Raw genomic sequence first — 13,802 nt, 5'->3', positions numbered from 1 at the left:
GATGTGAGGACACTGCAGTATTCAGTCGTGGGCCCTCCTCTCTTCTCTGTTCACTCCCTCCTGAGGTGATCCTATCTCAGAATGTCTCCTGTTGTACCCTTTGGTTGTATGTATAAAGGCAACGGGTCAGTACTAACTTATAAGTTATGTGTATTAACTTATACATATCAGTTGTATGTATTAGCTTATAAACCTATAGTGGATGTTTCCTTTTCTTCAGTCAAGTTATACTAGGTTATTATCTGAGTCCCATAATAAGTGGAGAATGATGTGGCCAACAAAATCTCCTAACAGTCATCCAGCTAAGACGTCTCTAGTCTTCCCCATACTTTTATGTTATTTCAGAATCCTAAAGGATCGGCCACAACAACTTAAAATAGCAGATAGTATTATCAGTCTCTAGAATCAGTTTTCACATCTTTAAAATAGGGGGACAGATTATACCAGGTTCTGATAAGAATTAAACCAAGAAAGCTCAAATAAAAAATTCTGTACAAAAAGGTGCTCAACAAATGTTCATTCCTTTGTCTCTTCAAAATGTGATTTCTTCAAAGGGAAAAATCTCTCTGGCTAAGGTGATCAGGAAAAGCTTAAAGAAAGAGCTAGCATTAAGTTGGATTTTGAATGCTAGATAGAATTTCAAAAAGAAATCAAATACATGGAGGAGAAGAAGAAAGTAAATATGGAGAGAGATAGGCACATCAGATTGGCGTAGGGTTGGAGATTAGCCTAATTTGAGAAGAATATATAATGCTAGGATTTGCTCTCATCAGTCCTCACAGAAACTGGAATCCTGATGCTAGACTCCAGACCTATAATGTCTGCTGGATCCCATGACACCAACTTGCCTCCCTGACCTCGGCCTCTTACCTGTGACCATGATACCCTGCCTGCTATTCAGCTTATCTGTCCTGACTTCCTCTTCTTGTCTGCCCAAGGGCCCTTTCCAGATCATTTGCCCTGTTTTAAGGCTCTCCCATGCTCTGAGGCCAGCCTCTGGGCTGCCTTGGCCTATCAACAACCAGGCTCATTGTTTTGCCTCTTCAGAAAGTGAGTCCCATGGAGAAAAATATCTCTGGTCCCACAGCACAGAGACCAGTAAGGTAAGCAAGCACAACGGCCCATGTTTAAGGGAGAAACTGTATGAATTAGAATGAAAGGACAAGGATAATGGAATGCACATGTGTAGAAAAAGACCAAGAATTTAAAATTAACCTAATTGATTGGCTATAGCTCCACACATGAGAGTGAGCCTCCAGGAGCAGAAAAAGGGCAACAGAAATAGAGAAACAAAGAGAAGCTGTCAGGGAATGAAAATGAACTCAGCTCTGTGACACTTTGCTCATTTCCCATAACCAGTAAATATGCAATAAATATTTGTTGACTGATTAAATAATACAGGTTTGAGCTCTGACTAGATGAAATTTTAGATATTTGCACTACAACATGTCATAATCTCCTTACCGAATTGTCAACATTTTTAATTTGAATTTTTAAAATGCAGCTGTCATTTTAGTAGACCAAATCAGACAAAAAACAACCATTTGCTACCTGGCCTTTGTTCCGACTTCAATTCTTTTGGAAATGTACAAGACTATCCCATTCATGGTACTGGGAATGTCAATGAATGTAACTGATTTCACCTGCAATACCGAGACACTCTTGCAAAGCTGGACATATAAAACCACTAAGCCTAGAAAAACACCTATATTTCAGTATTGAAGGAAGGGATTTCTGAACTGCAGCGCTTCACATCTCAGAGTAACAGCATTTGGTCTCTCCAGGGTCAAGAGCTAAGCTTAAACTGGAATCCAGAAATATTACCAGCAAGGAATCCTTAGGTTTCACCAACCATGGTTAAAAGTAGGTTTTATGGTTATTATACGTGTTTTTTTGTTTGTTTGCATAGCTTTTTAAATTATAGCTCAAGTAGTGGGCTTTATTTGAAGTGATGAGAAACCCAAAATAATCTTAAGAATAAAATTTTTTCAAGCCATATGGATTCTCCTGAAAAGAAAGAAAGGAAGGAAGCAAGAAAGGAAGGAGGACACTAAGCCTGTAAATGCCTCTAGGTTACGAAATCAAAATGCTAAGGGCAACCAATCACAAACGGCCTACTAGGATTTAAGCTATAGCCAATCAAATCATCTCCTTTATTTGCTTTTCACTCTCTCTATGCAAATCTTTCCCCTGGCTCCTATAACGGGCAGTGTTCCTAACCATTTCTGATTTGGCGCTGCCTGATTCCAATCAACTTTTGCTCAAATAAACTCTTAAAATTTTTAATGTGTCTCAGTTTATCTTATGAAGGAAGGAAGAGAGGGAGTGAGGAAGGGAGAGACGGATGAGAAAGGGAGGAGGAAGAGAGGGGAGGAGGAAGAAGGAAGAAAAACTTCATAAAGCATTGACTGTGCCTTAAAGTGTTTTCCATCTGTGTTTATTTCCCTGATGATTTTACTCCCGTGCTATTTGTCTCATATATTCTTAAAACACTGCAACAATCTCTAAAACAGGGCACCCTGCATCTCAGGATTTACAGTCTTATTAGGGTGCTTAGTCTTTCCTAACATCTCTACTAGACATTGAGCTCCAGAAAGGCAGTTAGCACATGACTGATACATGGTAGGTACTCAAAAAACTAAACAAATTAATGAGGGAATAAATAAATTAAAATGCTGCATTCTAAAGCAAATGAACTCCAATAAATACATCATGCATACTCTAGGTTTCCCAAATTTCAGATATCTGCATTCTCCCATAGCATTTTTTTTCCATATTGCTCACTGGTTTTACTAAATAAGATTTCTTTGAAAGAAAGTTTCATATGACTACAGTAAATGTAAAACCAGTATCTCTTGATATAAATAGGAAGCAACAATGAAAATGTTTAATATGTACAATAAAATGAAATGAAAATGAAAATGTACAATAAATGTTCCATTTCTTTACTTAGTAGATAGTTACATGAGAATTTTCTTTGTAATTTTTTTTTGTAACAGCCTCATTGAGACATAATTTGCATATCATACAATTCACTCATTTAAAATATACAAGCCCATGGGGCTGGTCCGTGGCCGAGTGGTTAAGTTCCCGCACTCCGCTGCAGGCGGCCCAGTGTTTCGTTAGTTCGAATCCTGGGCGCGGACATGGCACTGCTCATCAGACCACGCTGAGGCAGCGTCCCACATGCCACAACTAGAAGAACCCACAACGAAGAATATACAACTATGTACCGGGGGGCTTTGGGGAGAAAAAGGAAAAAATAAAATCTTTAAAAAAAATATATATATATATATACAAGCCCAGGGCTGGCCCTGTGGCTCTGCTTCAGCGGCCCAGAGTTTGGCTGGTTCAGATACGTAGTTCACACCTAGCACTGCTCATCAGGCCATGCTGAGGCAGCGTCCCACACAGCAGAGCCAGAAGGACCTACAACTAGAATATACAACTATGTACTGGGGGTCTTTGGGAAGAAGAAGAAAAAAAGAAGAAGAAGAAACAGATTGGCAACAAATGTTAGCTGAGGTCCCAATCTTTAAAAAAAAATAAATAATAAAATAAAATATACAAGCCAATGGATTTTAGTATATTCATAGAGTTTTCCACCCTTATACACATAAAAGTCTTCTCAATCCAGAACTGGCATTGGGTTGCTGTTGAAGTCTAGCAATCTTGTCCATGCCTCTTTCCTTAAAGAAGATGAAATTTAGATTACAGCGGTTGTCTACAAATCAAATCTTTCATAATGTGGCTGTGCATCTTAATCAATTAAGACACTGTATCCAGGGGCTAGCCCTGTGGCCGAGTGGTCAAGTTCACACACTAGGCTTCAGCAGCCCAGGGTTTGCCAGTTCAGATCCTGGGGACAGACCTACACATTGCTCATCAAGCCATGCTATGGCAGCTTCCCACCTAGCAGAACTAGAATGACTTACAACTAAGATATACAACTATGTACTGGGGCTTTGGGGAAAAAAAAAGAGGAAGATTGGCAACAGATGTTAACTCAGGGCAAATCTTCCAAAAAAACCACCTAAGCTTTAAAACACTGTATCCATTTCCTCTTCCCCATGCAGAATCACAGGTGAACAACAGTTCCATGACACCATAGAAACTTCCGGAACATCAGTCCCCAGTGGGACACTGATGAGAGTATTTCTTTCCCTTTAGAGGGTAAAATCCAGGCTTCCTTAGTTCAAGAATGTGTGTCAAATACTAAGCCACTAGAGTTCACCTGTCAAGGATTACAAGTTTTCTGATTAAAAAATAAAGCCCATTCATGGAACTGGGGTTGCCTGCCAGCAGGCTCTTTGCCACAGCTGTTATGAAAACTGGCAAAGAAGTGGGTGGAAAAATCATTGTCACCCTAACAGATGAGTCTTTCCTCACAAAATAGATGAATTTAGAACACCACCTTGTTCAGACTCATAAAAGCAAAAGTAAAGGGGATTTTATGGAAAATCCTGACCTCTTAAGAATTAGTTTATAAATTGAATTTTCCACTCCTGAGATATTTGATAAACCCGTTTTCTCTTCCACTAAAGGTCATGCCAAAAAGTAACACATACGATTATTCATATAATCATCTACCTGAGCCATGGTTTACTCATGCTGCTTATATCTGAAGTTCAACCTAACATAAAAACGTTTAGTATGAAATGACTTGCAAATTAGCATCTTCTAATTTGAAAAATGAATTCTAATTTGAATTTTTCTTTGAAATTCTACATAGAATATACTCTAATAAAAACAAAAAAATTAAAAATGTGAGTGTTGGGGACAGGGCAGAGGATTTTAGAGCTGTTCAAGACGGCTGGACATGGGAGCCGGGTTTTCCTCCTGCTTCACATCCTTGCTCTGTCTTCAAGCGCAGTGTAAGCGCCTGATATTAAGCTTTTGATTGCCAAGGCATCCATCTCAAATAAACATACTGCCAGGTGTATGGCACAGCTACCGGCAAACCAACTAGATAAGGAACCAAGCCACACCCACCCATGAAGTTCCCCTTTTAGAAAGCCCTGGGTAACCTAGATAACTGACCTCTTGAGTGACCCCACTTCTTCCTTCCTGCTCCCTAATTCCTGCTCTTATGTTTTAAATTTGCCAATAAAAAGTGAACTCTCAAAACCCTAGGTCCGCTACCCTCCACTCTAATAAAGGCAGAGCCCGAGCGAGGTCCAAGCTCCCTCCTTCCCTCTCTAACAGCAACCTGGACCTCACTGTGTGGCCCTCCCACATGCCATGTACCCTCCAGGACTGGCAAGTAATAAATCCTGGTTTTTCAAAGTTCCCTGATGGTTGTTTCAGAGGTACATCCTGCAATGATAATAAGAACCATGAGGGCTTGTCCAGCCACAACATTGGTTCTAGTCCAGAAAATGTCTGGGGGGCTTGCCACAAGTAATACAGGCCCAGGAGAGTATCTCAGGCATGTCTAACCAACAGCATCCCTATCATAGGTTGAGACAGACACATCAAGTCACTCTCCAGCTTCTCTGAATTAAAATGTATTCCCCTGAAATGCGAAAAAGAGTGATTGCTAATATTCAACTTAGCCTGGGGTAGGCAATGGAATTGCCATCAAAGCTGGTTTCTTTCTACTAAGTGTATTAACGAGTTTTGATAATACAATACATAGCCAAGATATTTTTTTAAGTGGGTTGCATTGTGCCCAGCCCAATTGGGTTAAGGGGTAGAGGGAGGGCTGTTTGTGACAAGAAAAGAATTCCCATTTTGAATTCATTCCATGACTCACATGTTTTTTCACAGATTCAAACATATCTGAAATTGACTGCATCATAAAAACACAGTTGTCCAGGTAGGATTGTGATGTAGTCATCATTGCCTGTGAATATGTGACTTCAATTGTCATTACTGGAGATCTGTTAAGGTATGTTTATATTTGTTTATAAATAACTCTACAGAAATTTATGATCGTGGAGTCACATTTGACATTTGAGCAACATAACCAAATCAGAGGTGTGATAGATAATTGAAATATATTCCTGAGATATGGAAACAATATAAACACAAATTTAATATGATAAATACATGTAAGCATACCTAAGAGCTACAATTTGTTTTAATAAAACGTGTTTTAGGAGCCTATACTATTTCTGTACTTCGAAGTTGTGGAAATTAATAAACAGAAACCTCATTAAAACGGAGTCAGGAGGCCAAAAGTGGAAGTTCTCATGCCCTACACCCATAGCAGGGCCCACAGGAAAAAAAAGGCTTCTTTTTGACTAGTACAAAGTTCAGCCAATGAGACTGTCACAGCTCAGCCAATGAAAACCCACTACACTTCAATTCCCAGTCTGTTCCAATGGATTCTTTGCTTACAATAGCCCTCCCGACTTTCTCTTCCCCTCCAGAAAAGTGTCTTCTCCCCTTGCTGCTGGAGACTTGCAGGACTTGTCATCTTTGCAGACTTTGAATTGCAATTCTTTGCTGATCATCAATAAACCCACTCTTACTGGAAAAATAACTGGCTGTCTACTTGTTTAAGATCAACATTTTGGTGGCCCATATGGGGATCCAGAGAAGACTCCCAATGACTCTGAGGCTGGCGAGGAAACAGGTGCAGTACCCACAACAGAGCCCATTGAACTCACTGCTTTTCTTGCCAACCCTGGAGTTTGAAGGTTAGTCTTTTCTCCTGGATCCCAGCTTCAGCTGTTTTTTGTGTTTGAGGCTCTCTAGGCTTTATTGGAGATCTCTGTTAAGGCTTCATCCTTTTCTGGTTAAGGCTTATTTGTCTGTGAGTACTTGGTTGGCACTTCAGCCTGATTCTTTTGAAATTAGGCTGTTTCTACCAGAACTGTGCCAAGCCTTTGATCGGATCCCTTTGGAACCAGACTGCCCCTACTTGGAACTGAGCTAGCACTCTAGCCTGACTCCCTGGGTGCAAGCTATTTCAGTTGAAACAGTGCCAGTCCTGGGGGCCCACCCCCTGGCCCGAGTGAGTAGGTTCATGCGCTCCACTTCGGTGGCTCAGGGTTCGCTGGGTCAGATTCTGGGCACAGACCTACACACTGCTTATCAAGCCATGCTGTGGTGGCCTCCCACATAGAAGACATAGATGACTTACAACTAGGATATACAACTATGCACTGGGGCTTTGGGGAGGGGAAAAAAAAAGAGAAAGATTGGCAACAGATGTTAGCTCAGAGCAGTCTTCCTCAAAAAAAAAAAAAGAAAAGAAAAGAAAAGAGAAACTGTGCTTGTGCAGCTTTGGCCCAACTGCCTTTGGAGTAGACTGTTCTGTTGGAACTGTGTTGATCAACTTTCAGCCAGTCCCCTTTGGAAGCACACTGTATTATTGGAACTGGATTGATTCAACCTTCAGTCCACCTCAAGGAAACTGGACTGTTCCCTGAGAACTGACTGGAATTAAGGCTGCAGGCTGTTTGAGCTGTTCAAGCTGTTTGAATTGTAAGCTGTTTAGGCTGTTTGAGAGTTATTCCTTTGCTCTAGAGAAAAACCTCTAAGAAATAGGATCCCATTTATCTAAATATTTTGAAGGTGCCCCTCCTACAGGGAGCCCGGCTGACTTTATGTTTAAAAACTGCAGCACTTCTTCACGTGCATTTCTGACTAAATGGACCGACTTGACCAAAAGTAATTGAGAACACCAATGGCCGTTGTGGGGAACTTCCGAACTCCCTAAACCTACTTTTCTTAAAATTGAATTGGACAACCCTAGCTCTGCAATTTCCAAAACTGAATGAAATGCTTATTTTGATTGGTATTTTGAGGCTTCCAAACATTACCAGGAATCTAAAATTGCCTCTCTGCAAAATAAAATTTTAAGATTAACTGAGGCAAACAAACCATTAAAGAAAGATAAAATGGCTTCTGAAGCCTCATGTTCCACTTCCCTGGCTTCTTTGTCTTAGGCCCCACCTCTGCCACCATCTTCCTCCTTCCTTTCTATACTGCCTACACCTCTTCTCTACACTTTTAATACAATCTATACTCTCAGTTCCTCCATACTAACTCTCCTTTCCCTGAACCTCTCCCAGCTCCCTCTTCCTCTGAACCTATCAGAAGCTGTCCGTCTAGAATTAAGCCTTCTGAGGATCTAAAGGCTAAAGCCATAATCTCGTATACCCCCTGTACTAAAGCTGAACAGGGAGCCATAGTCAAAGACTCCCAAAATAACTGAAGATCCTCGCAGATTTGTTGAGGAATTTAATACAGTCATTCAAACTGAAGAACCTGGCTTCTCTGACTTACATCAGCTAGTTCGTGTGCTTGGCAGTGAAGGCCAGGCCCAGCATTGGATGAAAACAGCTAACTGGGAAAATCCTAAAAGGTCTCTAGAATTACAACCAGCAGACCAACCCACTGACCTGTTGCATGATCAGGCTCCGGCAATCGCTAGGTGACTTCATCAGGCAATTCCTAGGGCTTTCCCAAAGCCTGTTGATTGAAACAAAGTTCAGACTTGTGCACAAAAACCTGATGAACCTGTTCATGACTGTTATAATCGATTTCAGATTGTTTTTAAAGAAAATTCTGGTCCTCCTTCACATGTTGTTTCCACCTGGGTAGCTTTTAACTCTATGTTTATCAATGGACTGAACCAGGACCTTTCTCTTCTAGTAAAAAGGACCAGGATGGAAGGGGAAACTACATCCACTCCAGATTTAGTTAACCTGGCAAACCAACTCTCTCACATTCTAGATGAGTCACCTAAAAGAAAGACTGTCAAAATTCTTAATCTTCGATTCCAGCAAATAAAGGCCCCTAAACGAATCCAAAATTCTCCTAGTTTCTATTATTATTGCAAGGGGCCAGGGCATTGGAAAAGAGATTGTTACCAATTTAAGTGCTTCAAGTGCTTTCAGCCCTCTAACCAGCCTTTCTACTGTCCTCCAAATTCTCAGTAACAGGCCTCCGAGAAACCACAAGGGCTCTTCCAAATGTTCCTTCTTAATCGGCTTGGAGAAACATTTCTCTAAATTGGAGATGAATCTGTTTCTGTCCTAATTGACACCGGACCCACACTCTCGGTGCTCAACCTCACTACTACATAAACCAGCCCCTGCTTTGTACTAGAACAACTCAAATAGTGGGGGTCTCTATAACCTCAAAGGTTCCTGTCTCTCTACCTAGGCCCTTTTGTTTAGGCCCTTTGATAGACACACACCCTTTTTCCCTTAGCTCCTCCACCCATATTCATTTATTAGGCAGAGACTTCTTGGAAAGGAATCATGCCAGTATTTCTTTCTCCCAAAAGGGGGAAGTAATTCTAGAATTTGACAATAGCCATCAAAATGGCCGACCAGGTAAATTAAATGACCCTTTGACACCTTTTATTTGCTCTGTCTCTGAGAGAACTAGAGCTGATTCTGGAAACAATGATCATTTGTCCGCATTGAATCAGTTACCACCCTCCTTAGGGGCAAAATCTTCAACTGTTATTGGTAAAATTCACAGTGCACCTCCCAGTAAAATTCACATCGACCCCTTAAAACCTCTTCCCAGAATTAATCAATACCCTATAAGTAAAAAAGCCCTTCAAGGTATAAAGCCCATCATAGAGGATTACAAGGTTCAGGGCCTCATTATCCCTCGCACTAGTCCCTATAATTCTCCTATTGTACCTGTGAGAAAACCAAGGGCTGAGGGTGAAGCTTTGTCCAGGACCTCCGAGAAACAAACAATATCGTTATCCCTCCACACCCTGTTGCTCCTACTCCTCACACACTACTAACATCTGTCCTGAGCAAATTCTTTCCGGAAGGTAATTGATGTATGCAGTGCATTCTTTAGCATTCCAGTTGATGAAGCTAGCCAATACCTTTTTGCCTTCACTTGGGAAGGAAAACAATTCACCCAGACAGTAACGCCTCAGGGTTTAACTCAGTCTTACTTCTCACAAATCCTGAAGGCTGATCTGGATGATGGAAGTTCCCTAAGGACTTTGTTGTAATATGTGGACGATTTGCTTCTTTGCTCTTCTTTTTAAGTGTCCTCACAGAAAACAGCATCCATTTCCTAAAGCTTTTAGCCTTAAAGGCACATAAAGTCACCAAGGAGAAATTGCAGTTTGCCCAAACCTAGGTTTGATATTTAGGGCATCTGATACTAGAATAAGGCCTCCACTTAGTTCCACACAGGCTGCATGGCATCCTACGTTTCCCAAAACTCAAAACTAAGAGTCAACTGCTAGGTTTTCTCTAGCTAGTTGGTTATTGCTGAAATTGGATTCCAAATTTCTCCTATGGCCAAACCTCTATGTGCTGTAGTAAAGAACAACAATCCCAACCTAGTTTTATGGGAAGAACTGGACAACAAATCCTTTAAGGCCTTAAAGAAGAGTCTGATGAATCCACTTGCCCTTGGACATCCCAATTATCAACTTCCTTTTTTCTGTTTTGTATATGAAAAAGAAGGGAATGCCCTTGTGATACTCACCCGAAAACACAGGGACCTCATAGAGCATTATAGCCAGCAACTAGACCCTGTGGCATGGGGATCCCCCCTTGCCTTAGAGCCATTACTCCCACTGCCCTTTGGTTAAGGACACTGAGAAAATCATGTGGGGTCCCTTTAACAATTTTTGTACCTCACACTGTGGAAGCCCCCGTGAGTTTTCATCATACTGAATATAGTTCAGTCAGTCGCCTCATCTCCTATCAAATCCTTTTGTCAACTGCTCCTCACATAACTCTTTTATGTTGTAATAACCTTAACCCTGCTACTCTTCCCCTCTCCATTACCAATGAAGGCCCTCAGGACTGCTTTACGCTGACAGATACCCCCTAACTCCTTGCAATAATCTGCAGGAAATTCCTTTGGGTAACGCCAACTTCTAATGGTTATTAATTTGTAGAGACCCTCCAAATACCTTGGCCAAAAGCATTGCCATTGGTCCTTCTAGATCTCAGATCCATCCCCTCTGGAACTCATAAACTCTCACCCTTTGAGATAGTCACAGGATGCCCAATGCACTTGGTTCCTGCCTCTTTTGACCCACAGCTGATAAAAGGAGACACACTCCTGTATTGCAAAGGCCTAACTGCTTCTACTAAAAATAACCATGTTCTGGTAGAGCGATCTTTTCACAGTGCACTCCAGAGAAACGAAGACCTTAAGTGTCATGCTTTGCAACCTGGAGATTTTGTCTTTTGGAAAAGACACCTCCAGAAGGCCTCTCTTCAGCCTCACTGGAAGGGCCCCATCAGATACTGCTAACTAACCCTTGTGCTGCCACAATGCAGGGAACAGGCTCTTGAATTCATGTGACACACCTATAGAAAGCACCAAACCCTGACGGGAACCGCACATCATCTGGTGACTTAAAAGCAAAGATTTCCCGGAATTGAAGCAGACAACATCTGATGAGAGAGCTTTGTCAAGATGTCTGGACCAGGCCTGTTGGGAGTTTGTCTGTCAAACCTTTGATGATGACATAATGCTTCGCATGACCTCCAATGCCTATGATCTTGATAACATATGGACTTCAGAAAAGAAAAATGCCTGAGAGTTCTCCCTCCTATCCTCTTTATTATGCAAATATGGCCACAATAGGTTTCTAATCTGTGCACCTTGCCTCCAACATGGAACAGGACAGCCAGAAAATGTTCTTCTTGGCATTGAGGGACAAAAGGTTGCTGAAACCAGAAAAACCTGACTCTTGATCAGGGATGCTTTCAGAGAAAGATCCCAATCAAAAGGAAGAAATGCGGAAATTAACAAACAGAAACTTCATTAAAATGGAGTTGGGAAGGCAAAAGAGGAGCTATCACACCCTAGGTCGATAGCAGAGTCCAACAGGAAAAAGAAACACTTTCTCTTCTTGATCAGCAAGAAGCTCAGCCAATGAGAGACTGTCACAGCTCAGCCAATGAAAAGCCACTACTCTTCAACCCCCAGTCTCTTCCAATGGATTCTTTGTTTACAACAGCCCTCCCAACTTCTTCTTCCCCTCTATAAAAGAGTCTCTCCTCCTCTTGCTGCTGGGGACTTGCACATGGCTTAACACGGTTGGGTTGCAGACCCCGAATGGTAATTCTTTGCTGATCTTGAATAAACCTATTTTTGCTGGAGAAATAACTGCAGTCTATTTGTTTAAGGTCAACAAGTAAAATGGGAAACCATTGATACAACTTAAGAAAAACAATAGATTTTCACCATCAGTTCACATGCATTTTAAGAAGCAACATGATAGTCAGTCATTCATGGGCATGTCTAGGTTCCTGAATGTCTCCTTTGTCCTATTTACCATCCACAAAACCTGGACTTCAAGTTCAGCATAATTTGTGATTCAGTTTTAACTTCACATTTCCAACATTTTTACACCTCAGTATTGCTGTTTTCTAATATGAATTTATAATGTATTCATACAAATCAAACATCAGACAAAATTCTCATTTGTTTTGCCTTTTTTTTTTTTTTTGCTGAGGAAGATTTCCCCTGAGCTAACATCTGTACCAATCCTCTTTTTTTTTTTTTTTTTTTTTGCTAAGGAAGGTTAGCCCTGAGCTAACATCTGTGCCAATGTCCCTCTATTTTGTATGTGAGTTGCCACCACAGCATGGCTGATGAGTGGCATAGGTCTGCACCCAGGATCTGAACCCATGCACCTGGGCCACTGAAATAGAGCATGCCGAACTTAATCACTATGCCACAGGGCCGGCCCCTCCAGTTTTTAAACCTATTTTAACTCTCCTTTTTAAAAATTAGTTTAAATGTGCCACATAACAGTAATGCCAACTAATGTCATAATATGGCTCTTAGTAGCTGTATCAGTAGCTTTGGTCTTTGAACACAAGCTTACATTCTTTAAAATTCTATCTTTTCACACGTATGTTAGCTTATGCCTTAGAAAGCAGACATATCAGCAAACCAAATTTTGAAAGAGACTAGAGGAAGGAGCATATCAACTGGTACCTTTTCAGAATGTGAGCCCCACAAGTAATTTCAAAAACCCCAAACTCTGAAGATGACTATAACTCCGATTTCATTTTCAAGAGAGTGAAATATTGGGTATATTCTTATCAGTTGCCTACTTGGATAACTTTTCCAAGTAGGAGAACTTTTAATTTTCCAGCCAACACAGGCATGTTTTTTCCTCTCACAAAAAACAAGAGCTATAAATTACATCCTGAATTTCAATTCTTTGATCCTATCCTGGTCTCCAGCTTTTTGCCTTTTATGAGATTGACCCAATGCAACTCCTCCATCTGACATGCCCAGTCTTTGCTAACTAGATAAAGGTGGATACTTGAGCCACTGTGGTTCAACATTCACAGCAATCTTTTGGGCAGGAAGCCAGTCAGGGTTCCTTGGGAATCTTCGTTACTGGAAGGCACAGTCCTCTGTCTTCACCACGTCAATGTGGGGAGGATCCCTTCAGCAATTGTAATGTATTTATACAAGAAAATCCTTTCAAAAGAAAAGTCTTGGCCCAGGATCAAAGCAAAATCATGACTAAAGGCCCATAGTGTTGAAGTTTCACAGCAAGTCATGCTTAAGAAATCAAAAAGACTATCATGAGAGAGAGGTATTCATGAGAGAACACAGTATGTTAGAAAGTGTCAGGGGGCGGACAGCTAGAGGAAGCAAAACGAAATGCATGGAGAGGGACAGAAAAAAGCAGGAAGAACCTCTGAGTGACTCTCTGTGGGCCAGCTACACAATTCCAGAGAAAGAGGATCATCCGCCTTTGCTGGCCTGGCTAGATTTTTGCACACTCAGCCAGCGATGTTCTAGGATAGGATAAATGTTCAGCTCTCTGTTCAGAGGAAATGCTCCTGGATCTTATGTTACCTCAGCTTCTCTCAGCCAGT

The 13,802-nt window shown here is 41.2% G+C and overlaps 1 protein-coding gene across 1 annotated transcript in view; it reads right to left on the bottom strand.

The window, feature by feature from the left end:
* Positions 1 to 13,802, bottom strand: part of DTWD2 (DTW domain containing 2) — a 231,213-nt gene that overhangs the window by 33,033 nt on the left and 184,378 nt on the right. The window contains exon 6 of the transcript XR_011525183.1: positions 8,355 to 8,424. The gene's annotated coding sequence lies outside the window, so the exon portion shown is untranslated. The remainder of the gene's footprint in view (positions 1 to 8,354; positions 8,425 to 13,802) is intronic.

Source organism: Equus przewalskii, chromosome 13 (assembly GCF_037783145.1).
Source record: "Equus przewalskii isolate Varuska chromosome 13, EquPr2, whole genome shotgun sequence".
Lineage (NCBI taxonomy): Eukaryota > Metazoa > Chordata > Mammalia > Perissodactyla > Equidae > Equus > Equus przewalskii.
This window is presented reverse-complemented; position numbering and strand designations above follow the sequence as displayed.